This window comes from Ovis canadensis, chromosome 1 (genome assembly GCF_042477335.2).
Source record: "Ovis canadensis isolate MfBH-ARS-UI-01 breed Bighorn chromosome 1, ARS-UI_OviCan_v2, whole genome shotgun sequence".
NCBI lineage: Eukaryota > Metazoa > Chordata > Mammalia > Artiodactyla > Bovidae > Ovis > Ovis canadensis.
The window spans coordinates 265,550,072-265,569,493 of NC_091245.1; the positions used below are offsets into that span (position 1 = coordinate 265,550,072).

The 19,422-nt window shown below is 50.2% G+C and overlaps 1 long non-coding RNA gene across 1 annotated transcript; it reads left to right on the forward strand.

The window, feature by feature from the left end:
• The first annotated feature begins 434 nt into the window (after positions 1-434).
• Positions 435-11,375, forward strand: LOC138420372 (uncharacterized). The gene is made up of 3 exons (XR_011249250.1): positions 435-610; positions 7,676-8,116; positions 9,142-11,375. It is a non-coding gene; the product is annotated as an uncharacterized lncRNA (long non-coding RNA).
• The last annotated feature ends 8,047 nt before the right edge of the window (positions 11,376-19,422 follow it).

The following is a 19,422-nucleotide window of genomic DNA, read 5'->3' on the forward strand; positions in this document are numbered from 1 at the left end:
ATGTGGGTTCCATCCCTGAGTCGGGAGGATCCCTGGGTTGGCAAGATACCCACTTCAGTACTCCGGCCTGGGAAATCCAGGGGCAGAGGAGCCTGGTGGGTTACAGTTCATTCGGTTGTCAAGTTGGACAAGAATGAGCAACTGAGCACACAGATGTTATGAATTTTACCTGAGGCTCCGTCACACACTTGGTAATGCAAGAAACAATTATCTTGTAAAATAGACGGGATACAAGTAACACAGCAAGTAATGTTAGTTAACAAGGTCATAAGTAGGTATTTAGGGATTCCCAGGTGGCTCAGTGGTAAAGAATCCACTTGCCAAAGCTGGAGACATGGATTTGATCCCTGGGTTGGGAAGAGCCCCTGGGGGAGGAGATGGCAACCCACTCCAGTATTCTTGCTGGGAAAATCCCAAGGACAGAGGAGCCTGGAGGGCTACAGTCCATGGGGTTGTGAAATACACACAAAGTATTTCAGCTGAGAACTTCCGTGAAGTGCAGCCCTGCACTCAGCAGGTCATCTCAGCAGTCTGTTCCAGTGGCTACCTTTAAGGGGAATGATATATTGGCATTTGACATCCAGTTCATGAAGACGTCTGCGCGTACACGGTGAGTGCAGGGTCATTGTGACCCCTCACAGGATTGAGAAAGGAAAACTGTCTTCTAAGGAGTTATGGGGTTGGTGTCAGGGGAAGAAAAATTGATGTTTAGGGTTGAGCAGGAATTTCTGCTCTAGGGAGGTCTGGTTAAGACACAATGTACACCGGAGGGAGGGGAGGCGGCGGCGGGGGGGCGGGGAAAGCAGGCCCAATAGCAGAGGAAAAGGCTTATATTCAAAGTTTCCTTGTTTTGCCTTAAGATGTGAGTTTTTACTTCAGCCCCGGTCTTTCAAGGTGGGCAGAGCCAGTGCCTTCATAGCAGGGGACTTAGAGGCGCCGCCTGGGCGGCTGTGGGGCTGGCTCTGCGTGGACTCTGCCTTCCTGCCTGGACTTCCCGAGGGAGGGGCTCCTTCCTTCTCACCCCTCTTTGTTTCTGGGAGGAAAAGGGCAGCCACGGCAGGAAACGGTGTCTCTGTGCAGTAAAACATGAGGTAAACTTCCCTGGACCGGCACTGGTGTGTCGGGGCCACAGCGGGACTGCCAGCAGCGGGAGCTGGCATGGGGAGGCGAGCCCTAGAACCGGGCAGGCGCAGGCTAAGCGTCCCCAGCCTCACGTGGGCGCGGGCCCCTGGGGCGCATCTTGAATACTCTCTGCGGTTGTCCTGAGTCTTGGACACGTCTCTTCCCAGGGACACAGAATGAAGGTCAGGGTGGCAGCGTGGCCAGGCCTGGGATGGAGACCCAGTCCACCACCCGCTCAAGTGGCTGAGGGGTCCCGTCTGTGTCCAGGGTCCCCGGTAACCCAGTCACCACGGGGAGCCCTGGAGGAGGAGAGCAGCTCAGGGAGGGATTGGCTGTGGAGCCTGGGCTGAGCATGAACGGGCCACCTCAGTGCTCGCGTCGTCCAGGAGGTCGCGTCACCGAGGAGCCCGGAGAGGCCTCCATCCCTGCTGTGGCCCTGCGCTCAGGAGACACTTCCACCCCTGGACCGGGCTTCACACTCCTTCGGGGAGGGGGCTGGCTGGCCCAGCCTCAGGAGCGCGGCCTTCCTGGGAGCTGGTCGATTTCTGTCCCGAGGACCGGCCTCTCTCAGGTTTAGTTCCCCCTTTCGCCGAGATGGAACCGCAGCCATCGTTTGCCTGGTGTCCCCACCCCAGCACCCCACATGTCACCCCAATCCAATTTCTAACCTGAGCCGCCCTCTCCAGAGGCCTGGTCCCCATAACAGAGGTCCGGCTCACCAGACGTCCCGTGGTGACGTCCCGTCTATTTCCCAGCTGCTGCTGCTGCTAAGTCACTTGAGTCGTGTCCGACTCTGTGCGACCCCATAGACGGCAGCCCATCAGGCTCCCCCGTCCCTGGGATTCTCCAGGCAAGAACACTGGAGTGGGTTGCCATTTCCTTCTCCAGTGCATGCAAGTGAAAAGTGAAAGTGAAGTCGCTCAGCTGTGTCCAACTCTTAGCGACCCCATGGACTGCAGCCCACCAGGCTCCTCTGTCCATGAGATTTTCCAGGCAAGAGTACTGGAGTGGGGTGCCATTGCCTTCTCCACTCTTTCCCAGCAAACCTCTTGTAACTCTTGAGTTTCACCAGGTCTGGCCATGTACTGCCTTAGGGGTGGACAGACTGGACCCCGCCTGCCCCAGGAGCCCCTGGACACCTCGGTCATGGACAGAAGTGCTACCACTAAGCTGATCCTGGAGCCCTGCCCGGAGCAGTGGATGGGGACTCCGCGTGGGCAGCCCAGTGCCCAGGTGCCCTGCTTTTCAGATCAGCGAAGATCCATCACCCGCTTCCCATCCACACCCAGAAGGGGGCAGGTGCTGGGTGGGCAACTGCCCCCACGCCTGCTGGGTCGCCTCTACCGGGCCCCTCCCTTACCTGCGGGCCTGCAGCCAGGCCCACTCCTGTGGCTGGGGAGGGATGGGACGCAGCACAGGATCCAGGTTGCTGCCCTGGCTTGTTCATCACTGGAGGCTTCCCGCCTCTAGTCCTCGGGACATCTGGGTACCACTCCTGCCAGCTGCTGACCAAGTTCTGGGGCTCTGATGCCCCGGGAGGCTGCTAGGTGCAGAAAACACCTTCATGGCGACTGAAAATTTAATATGTCATTTCTGAGGTTGATTTTTAAAAGACAGTTCATTTTCTTTAATTAAATTCAACTTGTGAATCTTCTAAATTTATTTTGCATGCATCTGGGGACTTCTACCAGTCACTTTGAAGGGGACCTTGGAGTCTGATGAAAAGTGACAGGAACTGTCATGACCAATCCTGTTAACTAAATTCCCTTGAGCATTTAAAACTGTATTTACAAATTTGATTTCTTTGGTTTTCCTTCTAAGGAGCTTCTGCTGTATGACCCATGGTTTTGCCATACATCGACATGAATCCACCCCGGGTGTACTTGTGTTTCCCATCCTGAACCCCCTTCTGGAGCAGGGCATTTTAAACTAGACTCAGCTCTTCTATTCCTTGTTGTTCAGTACTCAGTTGTGTCCAACTCTGCAAGCCCATGGACTGCAGCACAGCAGGCTTCCCTATCCTTCACCATCTTCGGGAGTTTGCTCAAACTCTTGTCCGTTGAGTCGGTGATGCCATCCAACCATCCCATCCTCTGTCGTCCCCTTCACTTGCCCTCAGTCTTTCCCAGCATCAAGTGTTTTTCTAATGAGCTGGCTCTTCATATCAGGTGGCTAGAGTATTGAAGCTTCAGCATCAGTCCTTCCAATGAATATTCAGAGTTGATTTCCTTTAGGATGGACGGGTTGGATCTCCTTGCAGTCCAAGGGACTCTCAAGAGTCTTTTCCAACACCACAGTTCAAAAGCATCAATTCTTTGGTGCTCAGCCTTTCTTGTGGTCCAACTCTCCATACATGACTACTGAAAAAACCATAGCTTTGACTATACAGACCTTTGTTGGCAAAATGATCTCTCTGCTTTTTCACAGTTTAGGTTGGTTATAGCTTTTCTTTCAAGGAGCAAGTGTCTTTTAATTTCATGGCTGCAGTCACTGTCCATAGTGATTTTGGAGTCCAAGGAAATAAAGTCTCTCTTTGTTTCCATTTCTTCCTCATCTATTTGCCATGAAGTGGTGGGACTGGAAGCCATGATCTTTTTTTAATGTTGAACAGTAAGCCAGTTTTTAGCTATTCTATAGGATAAACTAAAAACTGGCTTACTGTAAGCCAGTTTTTAGCTATTCTATGGGATAAACTGGGCTTCCCTGGTGGCTCAGAGGTTAAAGTGTCTGCCTGGAAAGCAGGAGACCTGGGTTTGATCTCTGGGTTGGGAAGACCCCCTGGAGAAGGAAATGGCAACCCACTCCAGTACTCTTGCCTGGAGAATCCCATGGAGGGAGGAGCCTGGTAGGCTACAGTCCATGGGGTCGCAAAGAGTCGGACACGACTGAGCGACTTCAGTTTCTTTCACTTGTGGGATAAACTAGAGAAAAAAAATCTGTGTTGTGGGAGCCTCTAACGTGCCTCATTCTCTTAAATATTGTAGATTTTAAAGCAAATATACAGACTCTTCCTGAACGTAACAGGAAAGAATTAATACAATGGGTTTGGTTTATTTTATCATCTGCCTGTGATTCTAAACTTCCCTAGAGTTAAAAGAGGCTTCTCCACTTCAGAAACGATTTTACCACTCTAAGCAAGTTATCTTGTCACAGTGGGAGAGGGTTGGGTCTGGACTTGAGACCAGCGACTATGACATTCCAGATGTGTCTATCAGGCCACTGATGAGACCTCTGGTGAGAGTCACCCTGACGCCTGCTGAAGTGTCTCCCAGGCATCTGTCTCCCGGGCTGAGCCCTTGAGTTCCCCCAGATCATTTCCCATCCGCCCCTCTGACTAGTCTTCAGTCATCTCCCAGTGGCCCCATCAGTGACCAGATTCAGCTCTCTGTGGCTGAGTAACCTGGCAGGGGGTGATGGCTGCCAGTCCCGCTGATCAGAGTTCCAGGCTGGGACTCTGCCTCTGACCTGGGCATGGGCACTCTTTCCAGTGCTCACACTGACAGGACCTCAGGTTTCACACAGATCTTACAGTTTCATCCACCCTTTGAGGCAGGAACCCAGTTCCACATTCTTCAGGTGGGGAAACTGAGCCCAGAGGGAGGAAGGAACTTGCCTGAGGCCCAGGGTGGTGGCGGGGCCAGGCTTCCGAGTGGCTGACCACCGTGCGTGGCTTCAGTGTAGGAGCCCCATCTTGGGAGCAAGACCCCGATTTGTAATCAGGATGGGCACCACGCTGTTCTGACTGTCCTAGAACCCGTGAAGAGAGGCCCAGTGCCTTGGCCTGGGCTTTGTGCTACAGACGAGGGCTGGGCCATGTCAGCGGGATCTCAAGTCTTAGAAGCACCGAAGGAGGAGGTGATGTCATTTCCTCCCCTTCATAACTGCCCACCCCTCCTCCTGTCATGAGAATGTGAGAAGGCCCCATAAAGGGCAGGAACCATCTTGATCTTATTTTGATGGAGGCTCCAGTCAGGGATGGGCTTCCCTGGTGGTTTAGCTGGTAAAGAATCCGCCTGCAATGCAGGAGACCCCGCTTTGATTCCTGGGTTGGGAAGATCTCCTGGAGAAGGGATAGGCCACCCACTCCAGTATTCTTGGGATTCCCTGGTAGCTCAGTCTACGGTAAAGAAATCTGTCTGCAATGCGGGAGACCTGGGTTCGATCCCTGGGTTGGGAAGATTCCCAGGAGGAGGGCATGGCAACCAGCTCCAGTATTCTTGCCTGGACAGTCCCATGGACAGAGGAGCCTGGCAGGCTACAGCCCATAGGGTCACAAAGAGCTGGACACAACTGAGTGACTAAGCACAGTGCAACCAGCCAGGGACATCGTTGCAGAGAAGGGCGTGCTGGGGTTCCCAAGACCACCTTTCGGTTTGATGACCCTCTAGAGAGACTCAAGGCACAGAAGTTACAGTTTATCACCCCATGGGCTGTAGCTGGCCTGGCTCCCCTGTCCGTGGACTGCTCCGGTCAAGAATACTGAAGTGGGTTCAGTTCAGTCACTCAGTCGTGTCCGACTCTTTGCAACCCCATGAACTGCAGCACACCAGGCCTCCCTGTCCATCACCAACTCCCAGAGTCCACCCAAACCCATGTCTATTGAGTCGGTGATGCCATCCAACCATCTCACCCTCTGTCGTCCCCTTCTCCTGCCCTCAATCTTTCCCAGCATCAGGGTCTTTTCAAATGAGTCAGCTCTTAGCATCAGGTAGCCAAAGGATTGGAGTTTCAGCTTCAACGTCAGTCCTACCAATGAACACCCAGGACTGATCTCCTTTAGGATGGACTGGCTGGATCTGTTTGCAGTCCAAGGGACTCTCAAGAGTCAACACCACAGTTCAAAAGCATCAATTCTGCGCTCAGCTTTCTTTATAGTCCAGCTCTCACATCCATACATGATCCCTTGACTAGACGGATCTTTGTGGACAAAGTAATATCTCTGCTTTTTAATATGCTGTCTAGGTGGTCATAACTTTCCTTGGAGTAAGCGTCTTTTAATTTCATGGCTGTAGCCATTCCCTTCTCCAGGGGATATTCCTGACCCAGGGACTAAACCCAGGTCTCCCACATTGCAGGCAGATTCTTCAGCATCTGAGTCACCAGGGAAGCCGGTATTACAGTGAGAGGATGCAAATGAGGATCAGCAAGAGAGAGGACACACAAGAGGAGCCCAGGGGAGAGCAGGCTGAGCTCATGATGTCCTGTCTTGTGGACGATGCTAAGCTCTGACAATGGCATGTGATGACCCATGTGGGTCACTGCCAACCAGGGCAGCTCACAGGCCTCTGTGTCCAGAGTTTTACTGGTCAGTTGTGTAGGCGTGGAGCACCTACACTGGTGACCTGAACTACTCAGACCCCAGCCCCTTCCCCCGCCAGGCCAGACTGAGGTGCTCAGCCCACAGCTCCCTCATCACTCACAGCATAAGCAGGAATACCAAGCAGGGCCTGGGTCCCTGGGTGCACACACAGCCTCATCAGGTGGACATCCCTCAGTTTAGTTCAGTTCAGTCGCTCAGTCACATCCAACTCTTTGCAACCCCACAGACTGCAGCATGCCTGGCTTCCCTGTCCATCACCAACTCCCTGAACTTGCTCAGACTCATGTCCATTAAGTCGATGATGCCATCCAACCATCTCATCCTCTGTCGTCCCCTTCTCCTGCCTTCAACCTTTCTCAGCATTGGAGTCTTTTCCAAGGAGTCAGTTCACATCAGGTGGCCGAAGTATTGGAACTTCAGCTTCAGCATCAGTCCCTCCAATGAATATTCAGGGTTGATTTCCTTTAGGATTGACTGGTTGGATCTCCTTGCAGTCCAAGGGACTCTCAAGAGTCTTCTCCAACACCACAGTTCAAAAGCATCAATTCTTTGGCACTCAGCTTTCTTTGTGGTCCAACTCTCAAATCCATACATAACTGCTGGGAAAACCATAGCTTTGACTATGGACCTTCCTAGGACCCTGCTGGAACTGGAATGTGTGGGATTCAACACCCTAGCCCCACTGAGCCTCTCCTGCACAGGGGCGGTAGGGGGGTGGGTGCAGAAGGGGGTTGCTGTCAGAAGTCATCGAGGGCCCCTCTGAGAGCCGAATCTGGCTAAAGAGATGCCCAGGCTGCCAGGAGACTGGCCCCTCTCTGCCCCAGCTCTGATTTCCTTACAGAGCAGAGAGGTCACCCCATGACCCAGGCAGAGCTGGGCTAAGGGGGTGGGGGCGGCCTCAGCTCAAAGCCCCAGACCTGGCCATGTGTAACAGCCAGCACTAGGGGGATGGGGTGATCAGAGTACCCAGGGGAAGACATTCCCTCCGTCATTTTGGGCAGCACTGTATTTTACACATCTCTCCAAGTGTTTATAAATATGTTTTAGAACGTTGTTGAAATTGCCATCGTCTCAGTGAAATACGCATGCTGGTAATCATGGGGACTGGGGTGTTTCAGCCCAGGGCAGAAACCACAGCAGGTGGACTCAAGGTTTAATGGTTATGCTGGGGTTTGATTCCAGGTGGAATCAATCAGATTGAAGATCTTCACAGTATTTTCCATCCTCCTGCAGAGCGTCTGTCCAGTTTCACAACCTTTGAAGCCCCGGGCCGGTCCCCTGAGGCCACAGGCAGGAGTTCCCCAGGCAGAAGTCCTGTCTACCTGGGGCCAGAGTCCTGCACACGGCCCAGCCAGGCTTCCTTCCCGGTGGCCCAATGCTGTTGGGTGTCTTTTTCACCAAGTTGTTGCCAGGAAGCCCAAGTATTGCAAAGCTGACCAGCTAACTCCAGCCTTCTCTCTGTGGATTTTGTGATTAAAGAAAAAAGAGAGGGAGAATGAGAAACAACGACAAAACCCCAAGGGACTAAGACACAGAGAAAAAAATATATAATTAGCATGCAGAATTTTCAGTGGAAAATTACCCCCAAATCGTCGACAAGTTCTCCACAGATTGTGGAGCCCTGAATATAACCACCTGGTACAAGTTACAACTAGCTCATCAAATCCACACCAGGTAAGGCGAGAGGACAGCCCTGCAGGGTGACTCGAGTTTGGGCGCCACGTCTATGCTAAGGTGTGATGCTAAGGTCTCTCCACCCTGTAACAGGAGATGGAGGCAACGTGGGGCAGAGAAGACAGGGGATAGGGAACAGGACAGAAGGCCAGCAGGGAGCACACCCCCAGGAAGCAAGGACTGTGATCCTGGGAGGAGACAGGGGCCTGGGCACGGCCAGCATCTGGTCTGAGTGTTCAGGTCTGGGCATGCGTGCATTCTTGGCATGAGCTTAGCTGGGGTTGGCAGCCTTAGAAGAAATGTTGTGTGAAAATGATCTCAGAATATTTGGGAAATGCAGACAGGACCCCACACCTCCTTCCCATGGCCTTGCCCTCCCCTTCCAGTGCAGTCCAGAAAGTTCTATGACCTCAAATGTGCTGTGGCCACGGCGGACAAGCTGAGGGAGGGCCAGCCTGCCGGGTGCTCACCATCAGCAACCCTTGGTGGTCCTTGGGGCCGGTGGGGGCACTGGCAGCCCCTCCCACTGTGAAGCCCTCGTACAGGCACCAGGAGGAGTGTGAGCTTGAACCAGAGCGCATGGCAGGAAGCCTGGCTGTGCTGGAGGTGGGCCAGTGGGCATGTGGCAGGAAGCGTTTCCTGAGAGTGGGTCTGGGGTGGCACACTGGTGGCACCTGTGCGGGGCTCCTTGGGGAAGGGTCCAGCAGTACGTGGAGACCCGGAGCAGGGCAGGAGGAGGGGGCTGGGAGGACAGGCAGAAGGGGAGCCTGGCGTCCCACAGCTCACCCCCAGCTCCCTACTTTGCTCTCAGTGTGCCCTGCTGCAGCAGCTCAATTCTGTGGATTTTTCTAGGCTCTGAAGCCTGTATTTTTTTTTTAATTGAAGTATAGTTGATTTACAGTGTTTTGCCAATCTCTGCTGCATAGCAAAGTGACTCAGTTTTACATACAGACATTCTTTTTTAAATATTCTTTTCCATTATGGTTTATCCCAGGAAATTGGACATAGTTCCTTTTGTGTTACAGGCTTCCCAAGTGACACAGCGGTGAAGAACTACCTGCCAATGCAAGAGACCCAGGTTTGATCCCTGGGTCGGGAAGATCCCCTGGAGGAGGAAATGGCAACCCATTCCAGGATTCTTGCCTGGGAAAGCCCAGGGACAGAGAAGCCTGGTGGGCTGTAGTCCACGTGGGTAGCAAAGAGTCAGACACGACTGAGCACTCATCCCCTGTGCATTACAGAGGGGCCTTGCTGCTTATCCATCCTATATGGAATAGTTTGCACCTCCCAGCCGCAAACTCTCAGTCTGTCCCTTCCTGTCCACGTCCGCCTTGGCCTGTATCTTTGAATCCAGAGGGACTCTGACTTGGCCCGGACTAGACAGTCTCCTCTGGCAGGTGGGAGGAACCTTGCAAACAGGAGCTGGTTGTCCTGGTTTCTGGTCTTTATCCCTCACTCTCAGCAGGTGCTTCTGAGATAGTGCGGTCTGCTGGCCCACGTCCTGGCCTCTGCCCACGCTTATACCTGCTCTGCCTCCAACACCTGCTCTCAGGTCAGACCACACGCAGGACTGGAGGTGGGCACCTCCATGTGAGCCCTGGGCATCCGGGATGTGGGCTCCAGAGGCTGGGGGGAGGGGCTGACACTCCCCCTCCCTACCCACCCCACCCATCCAGCTGTGGCAGAGAAAAGGGGCATTTTCTGCTTTGTTGATCCGTTTGAAGGGCGTGTCGCCCAGAGATGGCTTTTGCCCAAGACATTAAAGACAAAGGCAGGCAAACACATCAGCGGCCTCGCTGGCCAGGGGCCACACTGCGGTCAGGATTGGGGAGCTGCTGCAGCCACAGCTGTGGGAAACAATGCCAGCTGGAGGTCTGGCTTCCATCTGTGGCTGACTCTGGACCCAGCCTCCCAGAGAAACCGGCTTCATAAGGACTGGCCCCTTCCTGCCTCCAGTTTCTGCAGGCACGAAGATAATCGTGGCCCATGGGCACTCGGAGCTTCACCAGGCACTAAAACCTCTGCACTTGTGATCTTCTTTAGTCCTCATAACAACCCACCAAGATCAAGGCGGCTCTTCCGGGTCCTCTTTCAGGAGCTAAGTCCCGCCCAAGGCCCTGGTGGGTCAGCACAGACCCCCAGCTGCTCCCTCGCTGGGCTGTTCACAGGACTCAGAGAACAGGAGCTAGAAATATGGAAGGTGGTGCACTCCTGTCCTGTGGCTGAAACACACCAGGACAAACCTGGTGGTTTAAAACTACACAAATCGATCATCGTACATGTCAGGGCTTAAATCTCTGACGTGAGTCTCACTGGGCTCAAATCAGGGTGTGGACAGGCTGGCCCCTCTGGGATACTCCAGGGGAAGATTCATCTTTGCAACTCAAGGGATGCCTCAGTTCTTGGCTTGTGGCCCTTCCTCCATCTGCAGGGCCAGGACAGTAGGTCATGGCCTCCTCATGTCCCATCACTCTGAGCCTCTCTGCCGCCTCCCTCTGCCAGGTTTGTGGATCTGGTTGATTATTCTGGGCCCACCCTGATAATCCAGAATAAGCTCCCTATTTTAAGGCCTGCTGATTACCAACTTCAGTTCCATCTGCTCCCCTTAATCCTTCATGCGTATAAAATAATACATTAGCGAATTCCAGGATGGGGACCTGGAGAGGCATGGCAGGATCTGTGTCTCCACGGTCACCTTCCCCTCTGTCGCTTGGACTGGCTGCCCCCTCCAAGGTCCAGTCTCTACCTGCAGATTAGCTTTTGAGAGCTGAGTGTTACGAAACAGTTGTTATTAGAAGTGGATATAAATGCGCATATGAAATATATTAAAAAAACAGAGGTAACAAATGCTCAAAGCTCATCACTTCCTTAAGTCAGACAGAGGAGTTACATTGTATGACATCCCCTATATGTGGACTCGAAAAAGAAATGATGCAATTGAACAGAAAGAAACCCACAGACTTAGAGAATGAATTTATGGCTGTCTGGGGTGGGGGTGGGGGACAGGGAAGGGATAGTTAGGGAATTTGAGATAGACATGTACACACTGCTAGATTTAAAATGGATAACCAACAAGGACCTACTGTCTAGCACAGGGGACTCTGCTCAGTGTACTAGGGCAGCCTGGATGGGACGGGAGTTTGGGAGAGAATGGGTACATGTGTTTGTGTGGCTGAGTCCCTTTGCTGTCCACCTGAAATTATCACAACCTTGATAATTGGCTGTACCCCACTATAAAATAAAAAGTTTAAAGGAAAAAGACTCATCACTTCCTCATCCTTTTATTGCAGGTTGCTGTCATCTCTGCCTTTCCGGTTATTGGCCTCTGTTGCCTCTGAGGGGCAGAAGTCCTAGCTAATCCCTGGTTCCCTGCAGCCCCTCACTCCTGCACAACGCTCTTGACTCTGCCTTCAGGGACATCATGGCAGCAGCTTGAAACTGGCCACGGGGGCAGTGTTTACATCCCAGAATTCAGCAGAGGCTACAGATCAGGCTTGATATATTTTGCGTTGATGGTTTAGTCTTTAGAAAGTGCTGGAGAAAAGATTAGTAATGCAGATTGACCTAAAGGTAGGTTGTGTTTGTGACTATTACATTGTAAATAGCATAGAAAATTGTCCCATCAGAGCTGAACTGCAACTCCAAATTGGCTACAGATGCAAGATTTTGACAAGAAATGAGGACTCCTCTGGTGGTCCAGTGGTTAGGACACGATGCTTCCAATGCAGGGAGCAGGGATTTGATCCCTGATTGGGAAAGTTCTAAATGCCCTGTGGTCAAAATAAACTTATTAGAAAAAAAAAAAAAGCAAAAATCAACCAAAGCATTCCGAGTGAATCGTGGCCACAGGGACTTCATAACAAACAGTACTTTCTCCTTGGTTATTATGTGTAAATAGCATGCAGTACTTTCTTAATCTCAGGGAAATGGAGACTAAACTGACATCTGTATGCTCGCCCATGCTTCTCTCTGCAGACAGCTGGTTGTTAATCACTTACCAGCACATCCCCACCTACTCCTCCCCACTGCAGACTCTCCTGCCAATCCCACTGCTTCATGCCCTTGTCCTCTGAACCTCTTACACTTTCCAGAATCCTCAGTGTGGCATGACCCCTTCCCACTCTGCCTGTCCCATTGTCCAGCTGGCCCTGCAGGTACCACGCTGGAGCCACCTTCCTGGGAGCCTTCCTGGCCCTGGGTGGGGTGAAGTGCCCATCCTGGGTGCTCACTGCCCCCCACCCCTGGCCTCTCCCATCTCAGCTCACAGTCCCCCCCAGCCCCGACCTCCGACTCGGAACCCAGCCACTTCTCTCTCTGCCACTGGCCCTGGCTGTGCAGAGCCCCAAACCACCCCAACATAGCAAGTGCTGGACAAACATCCCTGGAAGGAGCTGGGACTGTTTTCAATGGATAAGGCCTTCAGGTCTCTCCCAGGACCCAGGAGGAAGCCCTGCTATTGACAGCTGTGGAGGGAGCCAGTTTCTAGCTTGTAAGGCTCTCCAGGGCATGTCAAGGGGATGAGAGAATGGCCCCCTGACCCATCCCCTTGAGTCTGGAGGGAGCCCCTCCCCTTCCGCCTGCACACCTAACATCCCCAACAAAGGGCTTCTGGATGCAAACCCACAGGGGTTGGGGATCTAGGGATCTAGGGACCTGTTGGGGGTCTAGACCAGATTAGTGGCCTCTTGGGGGATCCTGGGAGCTGAGATCCTGGGTCGGATGTGCTCAGAGGATCAGCAGGAGCAAAAGTGAGGTGGTTAATAAGGAAACAGCTCCCAGAGCCCCTGGTGAGACGGGGAGGCAGGGAGACTGTCTGGGTGGGGGGCTCTCCCCACTGCCCCACCTCCCTACTTGCCCACACCCACCAGGCACATGGTGGAGGCGCTGATGAAGGCTGCAGGCCTCACCTGCCTCACGTGTTTGTGTAGTTACTGGTGGGCAGGGTGATGGATGGAGTTGGGGGAGAGACCACATGGAATTCCAGGAGAGGTGCCAAGTCTGGTGGGGTGCCTTGGCTCTGCTGGCGGGCCCGGGCCTTCTTTATGTGCAGTTCCGCGTGGACGACTCTCAGGATCACTCATGTTGCAGATGGACTACTGAACGTTTGTCCCTGATGAACGTCAGCACCACAGTAGCCTCCCAGACACAGGCTGGGACAAACTACCACAGAGTACTCTCTGACCGTGATATTCAAACACGGGGTGCCATTTGCAAGCTCCTGGCCCTGCTTGAACTGTGGGCCTGCAACGTCCTCTGTGCTCGTCACTAACTGGGGGGCTCCTCTACTGTCCCCACCTGACCCCCAGGGGGACACACCCACCTGGGAAGGGCGGGGTGGGAGGGAAGGACCACTGGGTCCCTGAGGCCCCTCCCAGCCGTGGGCCTTCATGCTGTCTGTCTGTCCTGTCAGGATGCAGCCGTGAAATGCCAGCGGGCATCGAGGCAGGTGGTGAGTCAAGGAACCGATGAAGAGCAGGACACGCGGCCTCTTTCTGGACTTGGGAAGTGGCGGGAAAGCAGCTTTCCTCCAGGAAGGCCTGCTGACCTGGGGTAGACAGCAGGGAGAGATGGGAGACATGCAGATGAGGAGACGGCAGAAGGACAGGCCTCCAGGCGGATGGCTCCAGCGCTGCTGGCTGCAGGATTCCCTGAGATGCCCTCGTACGTCTCAGGGTATGGCCGAGTGCCTGTGGCCACAAGAGATATAAATACATTCTCTTACAGTGCGAAGAAGCTAAACTCAGGATGATAAGCAGTGGCAAGAAGGATGCTCCGAGCAGCTCCGACTGGGAACAGAGCCAGGTTTTACCATGACTGCAAACATAGTTAGAATCACTTCCAATCAGAGATGTGATGGGCTTGAGGCAGCAGCAGCTCACAGGCAAATGTTAACCGACTTGTTTGCTTATTCAGCAGGTTACACGCTCACACACACATGTACACACACATGTACACACACACACACACAAAGGTGCATGCTTGTGGCCACCCCCAGTGGCCGGGACACATCAGTTTACCTGCGACCCTGCTCACAAGGCTGCTCCTATTTGCATAAACAGTACCAAACATAGCCCCTTTGAGTTTTCAAAATACTTGTGGTCCTAATCTCCTCACACCAAGGTCTCAGGAGGAAGTTTCTATTTTTCTCCTTTGCTTTTCAGATGAGAAATTAAAGATTCAGGAGACCCCTGTGAGAAGGGGGCAGGGTAGGAAGAGGAGATGTGGGGAGGGGCAGGGAGGGAGGGCACAGAGAGGAGAGGGAAGAGGGGATGGGAGGGGGAAAGCAAGGGGAGGGCGAAAGGGGAGGGGCAGCGAGGAGGGGGAGCTCCCCGAAGGTGGCACCCTGCAAGTGGCCTTGAGCTGAGGTGGGTGGGTTCAGGAGGCTGGGTTAGATGGAGGGGCTGATAGGGGCCGGTCCCCAAACCTGCTTTGGTTCTGAGAAGCTGAGTATGTGGGGCTGAATGAATGAGGAATTGCCTAGCAGTTCACACTGCGAGGAGTCTGTGTGTGGGTGTCCCGTCCTCTTATATAAACAGGAAGCATACCCTACACAAGTTCAAGAGGACGATCACACACACCTTGGGTCATTAAATACAAGTGGAATCAGTTCAGTTCAGTTGTTCAGTCGTGTCCTACTCTGTGACCACATGGACTGCAGCACGCCAGGCCTCCCTGTTCATCACCAATTCCTGGAGTTTACTCAAACTCATGTCCATTGAGTCAGTAATGCCATCCAACCAATCTCATCCTCTGTCGTTCCCTTCTCTCGTCTTCAATCTTTCCCAGCATCAGGGTCTTTTCCAATGAGTCAGTTCTTCACATCAGGGGGCCAAAGTACTGGAGTTTCAGCTTCAACATCAGTCCTTCCAATGAACACCCAGGACTGATCTCCTTTAGGATGGACTGGTTGGATCTCCAAAGGACTCTCACGAGTCTTCTCCAACACCACAATTCAAAAGCATCCATTCTTTGGCACTCAGCTTTCTTTATAGTCCAACTCTCACATCCATACATGACCACTGGAAAAACCATAGCCTTGACTAGATGGATCTTTGTTGGCATAGTAATGTCTGCTTTTTAATATGCTATCTAGGCTGGTCACAACTTTCCTTCCAAGGAGTAAGCATCTTTTAATTTCATGGTTGCAATCACCAACTGCATTTTTTTGGAGCCCCCCAAAATAAAGTTTGCCACTATTTCCAGTGCTTCCCCATCTATTTCCCGTGAAGTGATGGGACCAGATGCCATGATCTTAGTTTTCTGAATGTTGAGCTTCAAGCTAACTTTTTTCACTCTCCTCTTTCACTTTCCTCAAGAGGCTCATTAGTTCTTCTTGACTTTCCGCCATAAGGGTGGTGTCATCTGCATATCTGAGGTTATTGATATTTCTCCTGGCAATATTGATTTCAGCTTGTGTTTCTTCCAGTCCAGCGTTTCTCATGATGTATTCTGCATATAAGTTAAATAAGCAGGGTGACAATATACAGTCTTGATGTACTCCTTTTCCTATTTGGAACCAGTCTGTTGTTCCATGTCCAGTTCTAACTGTTGCTTCCTGGCCTGCATACAGATTTCTCAATAGGCAGGTTAGGTGGTCTGGTATTCCCATCTCTTTCAGAATTTTCCACAGTTGATTGTGATCCACACAGTCAAAGGCTTTGGCATAGTCAATGAAGCAGAAATAGATGTTTTCCTGGAACTCTCTTGCTTTTTCTATGATCCAGCAGATGTTGGCAATTTGATCTCTGGTTCCTTGGCCTTTTCTAAAACCAGCTTGAACATCTGGAAGTCCATGATTCACACATTGTTGCAGCCTGGCTTGGAGAATTTTGAGGATTACTTTACTAGCATGTGAGATGAGTGCAACTGTGCGGTAGTTTGAGCATTCTTTGGCATTGCCTTTCTTTGGGATTGTAATGAAAACTGACCTTTTCCAGTCCTGTGGCCACTGTTGAGTTTTCCAAATTTGCTGGCATATTGAGTGCAGCACTTTCACAGCATCATCTTTCAGGATTTGAAATAGCTCAACTAGAATTCCATCACCTCCACTAGCTTTGTTCGTAGTGATGCTTCCTAAGGCCCACTTGACTTCACATTACAGGATGTCTGGCTCTAGGTGAGTGATCACACCATCGTGATTATCTGGGTCATGAAGATCCCTTTTGTACAGTTCTTCTGTGTATTCCTGCCACCTCTTCTTAATATTTTCTGCTTCTGTTAGGTCCCTACCATTTCTATGCTTTATCGAGCCCATCTTTGCATGAAATGTTCCTTTGGTATATCTAATTTTCTTGAAGAGATCTCTAGTCTTTCCCATTCTATTGTTTTCCTCTATTTCTTTGCACTGATCACTGAGGAAGGCTTTCTTTTCTCTCCTTGCTATTCTTTGGAATTCTGAGTTAAATGAGTATATCTTTCCTTTTCTCCTTTGCTTTTCACTTCTCTTCTTTTCACAGCTATTTGTAAGGCCTCCTCAGAGAGCCATTTTGCTTTTTTGCATTTCTTTTTCTTGGGGATAGACTTGATCCCTGTCTCCTGTATAATGTCATGAACCTCCATCCATAGTTCATCAGACACTCAGTCTGTCAGATCTAGTCCCTTAATCTATTTCTCACTTCCACTGTATAATCGTAAGGGATTTGATTTAGGTGATACCTGAATGGTCTAGCGGTTTTCCTTACTTTCTTCAATTTCAGTCTGAATTTGGCAATAAGGAGTTCATGATCTGAGCCACAGTCAGTTCCTGGTCCTATTTTTGCTGACTCTATAGAGCTTTTCCACCTTTGGCTGCAAAGAATATAATCTATTGATTTCGGTGTTGACCATCTGGTGATGTCCATGTGTAGAGTCTTCTCTTGTGTTGTTGGAAGAGGGTGTTTGCTATGACCAGTGCGTTCTCTTGGCAGAACTCTATTAGCCTTTGCCCTGCTTCATTCTGTACTCCAATGCCAAATTTGCCTGTTACTCCAGGTGTTTCTTGACTTCCTACTTTTGCATTCTAGTCCCCTATAATGAAAAGGACATCTTTTTTTGGGTGTTAGTTCTAAAAGGTCTTATAGGTCTGTTAGAAGTGGAATAAGCTCAACAATTAAAAATGCAATTCTGTGCCTTATCCAGGGGGCACTTTTAACCCAGAAGATAGGTGTGAAGACAGGTAGGTTATGTGAGGCCAAGTGGGTTTAAGTAGAAAAGCATTGAGCAAGACCAAGAAGGGCTCTTTTGATGAATCAGGAATGCGGTCCACAACCAACAAGTCCCAGGCATGAACACACAGGACAGGTTTCAACATGTATAGAGTAAGAATTACAGGAGATACCGTGACATACGCATAGGATCATAGTGCTAATAGCCGACTTAAGAAAATACATGCTGTGCATAATTTTTTACCCTTTTTTGGTATTTTGCCCAATATTTTACTATGAAAAAGTTCCAAACACACAGAAAAATTGAAAGAATTACGCATTGAACACTCATATACCCAGCCCTTAGATCAGGGGTCAGCCACCTGTGGTCCGTGGGCCCCACCTCAGCACTGCCTGTTTTTGTAGGACCTGTGAGCTAAGAATACCTGTCTTTATGTTCCTTTTTTAAAATTAATTTATCTATTTTAATTGGAGGATAATTAAAATTTTTTTTTGCTGTCTTTATATTCTTAAATGGTGAAAAAGCACTCAAAAGAAGAAAAATATCTTGTGACACACGAAAATCATGTGAAATTGAAATTTCAGCATCCCTAAATAAAGCTGTATGGAAACACAAGCTCAGGCATTTCTATGGTGGATCTCTTGCACCAATGAATGAGCTGAATGGATGGATCAGATAGTATTTAAAGTCTAAAGCATTTACTATTTGACCCTCTACAGAAAAAGTTTATCCACCCTTGCCCTATATCCTAAAGTTAATATTTTTCTATAATTGCTTTATCATACATCTGTCTATTCCTCCATCTGTTAATCCAGACTGTTTTGGAATCACCTTAACATTTTAGATAGCAACGTATTTCACGGTTTAAATGATTCAGTATGCATATCGTTAATTAGAGTTCATTACAGTAAGTTCCCAATGTATGAACAAGTTCCGGTCTGAGAGCATGTTCATAAGTCCAACAACATTAGCCTAGCTATCCAACTAGCACAGTCAACAAGATAGCACCGTGCCTGTGCTAAGTGGCTTCAGTTATGTCTGACTCTTTGTGCTCAGGCTCCTCTGTCCATGGGATTCTTTCTACTGGCCAAACTCTTGGACTTCTCTGCCCACTGAAGCCGAATACAAAAAAAAACAAAACAAAACAAACAAACATACAGGGACAGAGTTTGGAGGAAATAAAAAGGTGGCTTTGATAGCCGACAGAGATAGAAACACAGTAGGCTCACCCTTCAAGAACTGTGCCCCCCTTCCATGAGGAGTCTACGGGCATATATAAGGCAAGGATTTGCAGCCAGAAGTCAGTGATGAGGAACAAAGATGGTTGGAACTTGATTTCTTCCTCTTGCATTGGTTCAAAGACAGTCATAAACTGGCATCAGTAACCCAGTGATTGAGTCTGACAGTTCGGTTGCTCTGCAGCCTTCTTTCCTTCTTTCTGATATGTAACTACCAGGGGAAGGGTGTGGTAAGGATAAATACCAGACAGGGAATGTATTTAGCTTAGAATCAAAGGAAAAAAATGTGACATGTAGTTCCTGCAGAGTTAGGGGGCAGAAAAACAAACTTAGTTACAAACATGCAGAGTTAAGAGCAGTTAAAGCAAAAAATAAATAAATAAATAAAATAGGAATGTTCAGGCCTGCTCATTGTTCGATTTATCTTCTTTGTTCTCAGGGAAGGAAAAGAGAAAAACTCATTCCTCTTTTTTCTTTTTCACGGTAAAATTCTCCAGGCAAGAATACTGGAGTGGGTCGCCATGCCCTCCTCCAGGGGAACTTCCCAACTTAGGGATCAAACCCATGTCTCTTATGTTTCCTGCATTGGCAGGTGGTTCTTTACCACTAGTGCCACCTGGGAAGCACTATAGTACTGTACTATAATACATTTATAATACTTTTCACACAGATAATTATAAAAAAACACAAAAAATAAAGAAAACAGTTTTAATCTTAGAGTATAGTGCATTAGGTCCATCTAGTCAAAGCTATGATTTTTCGAGTAGTCGTGTATTGTTTTGAGAGTTGGACTATAAAGAAAGCTGAGCACCGAAGAATTGATGCCTTAGAACTGTGGTGCTGGAGAAGACTCGTGAGAGTCCCTTGGACTGCAAGGAGATCCAATCAGTCAATCCTAAAGGAAATCTGTCCTGGATATTCATT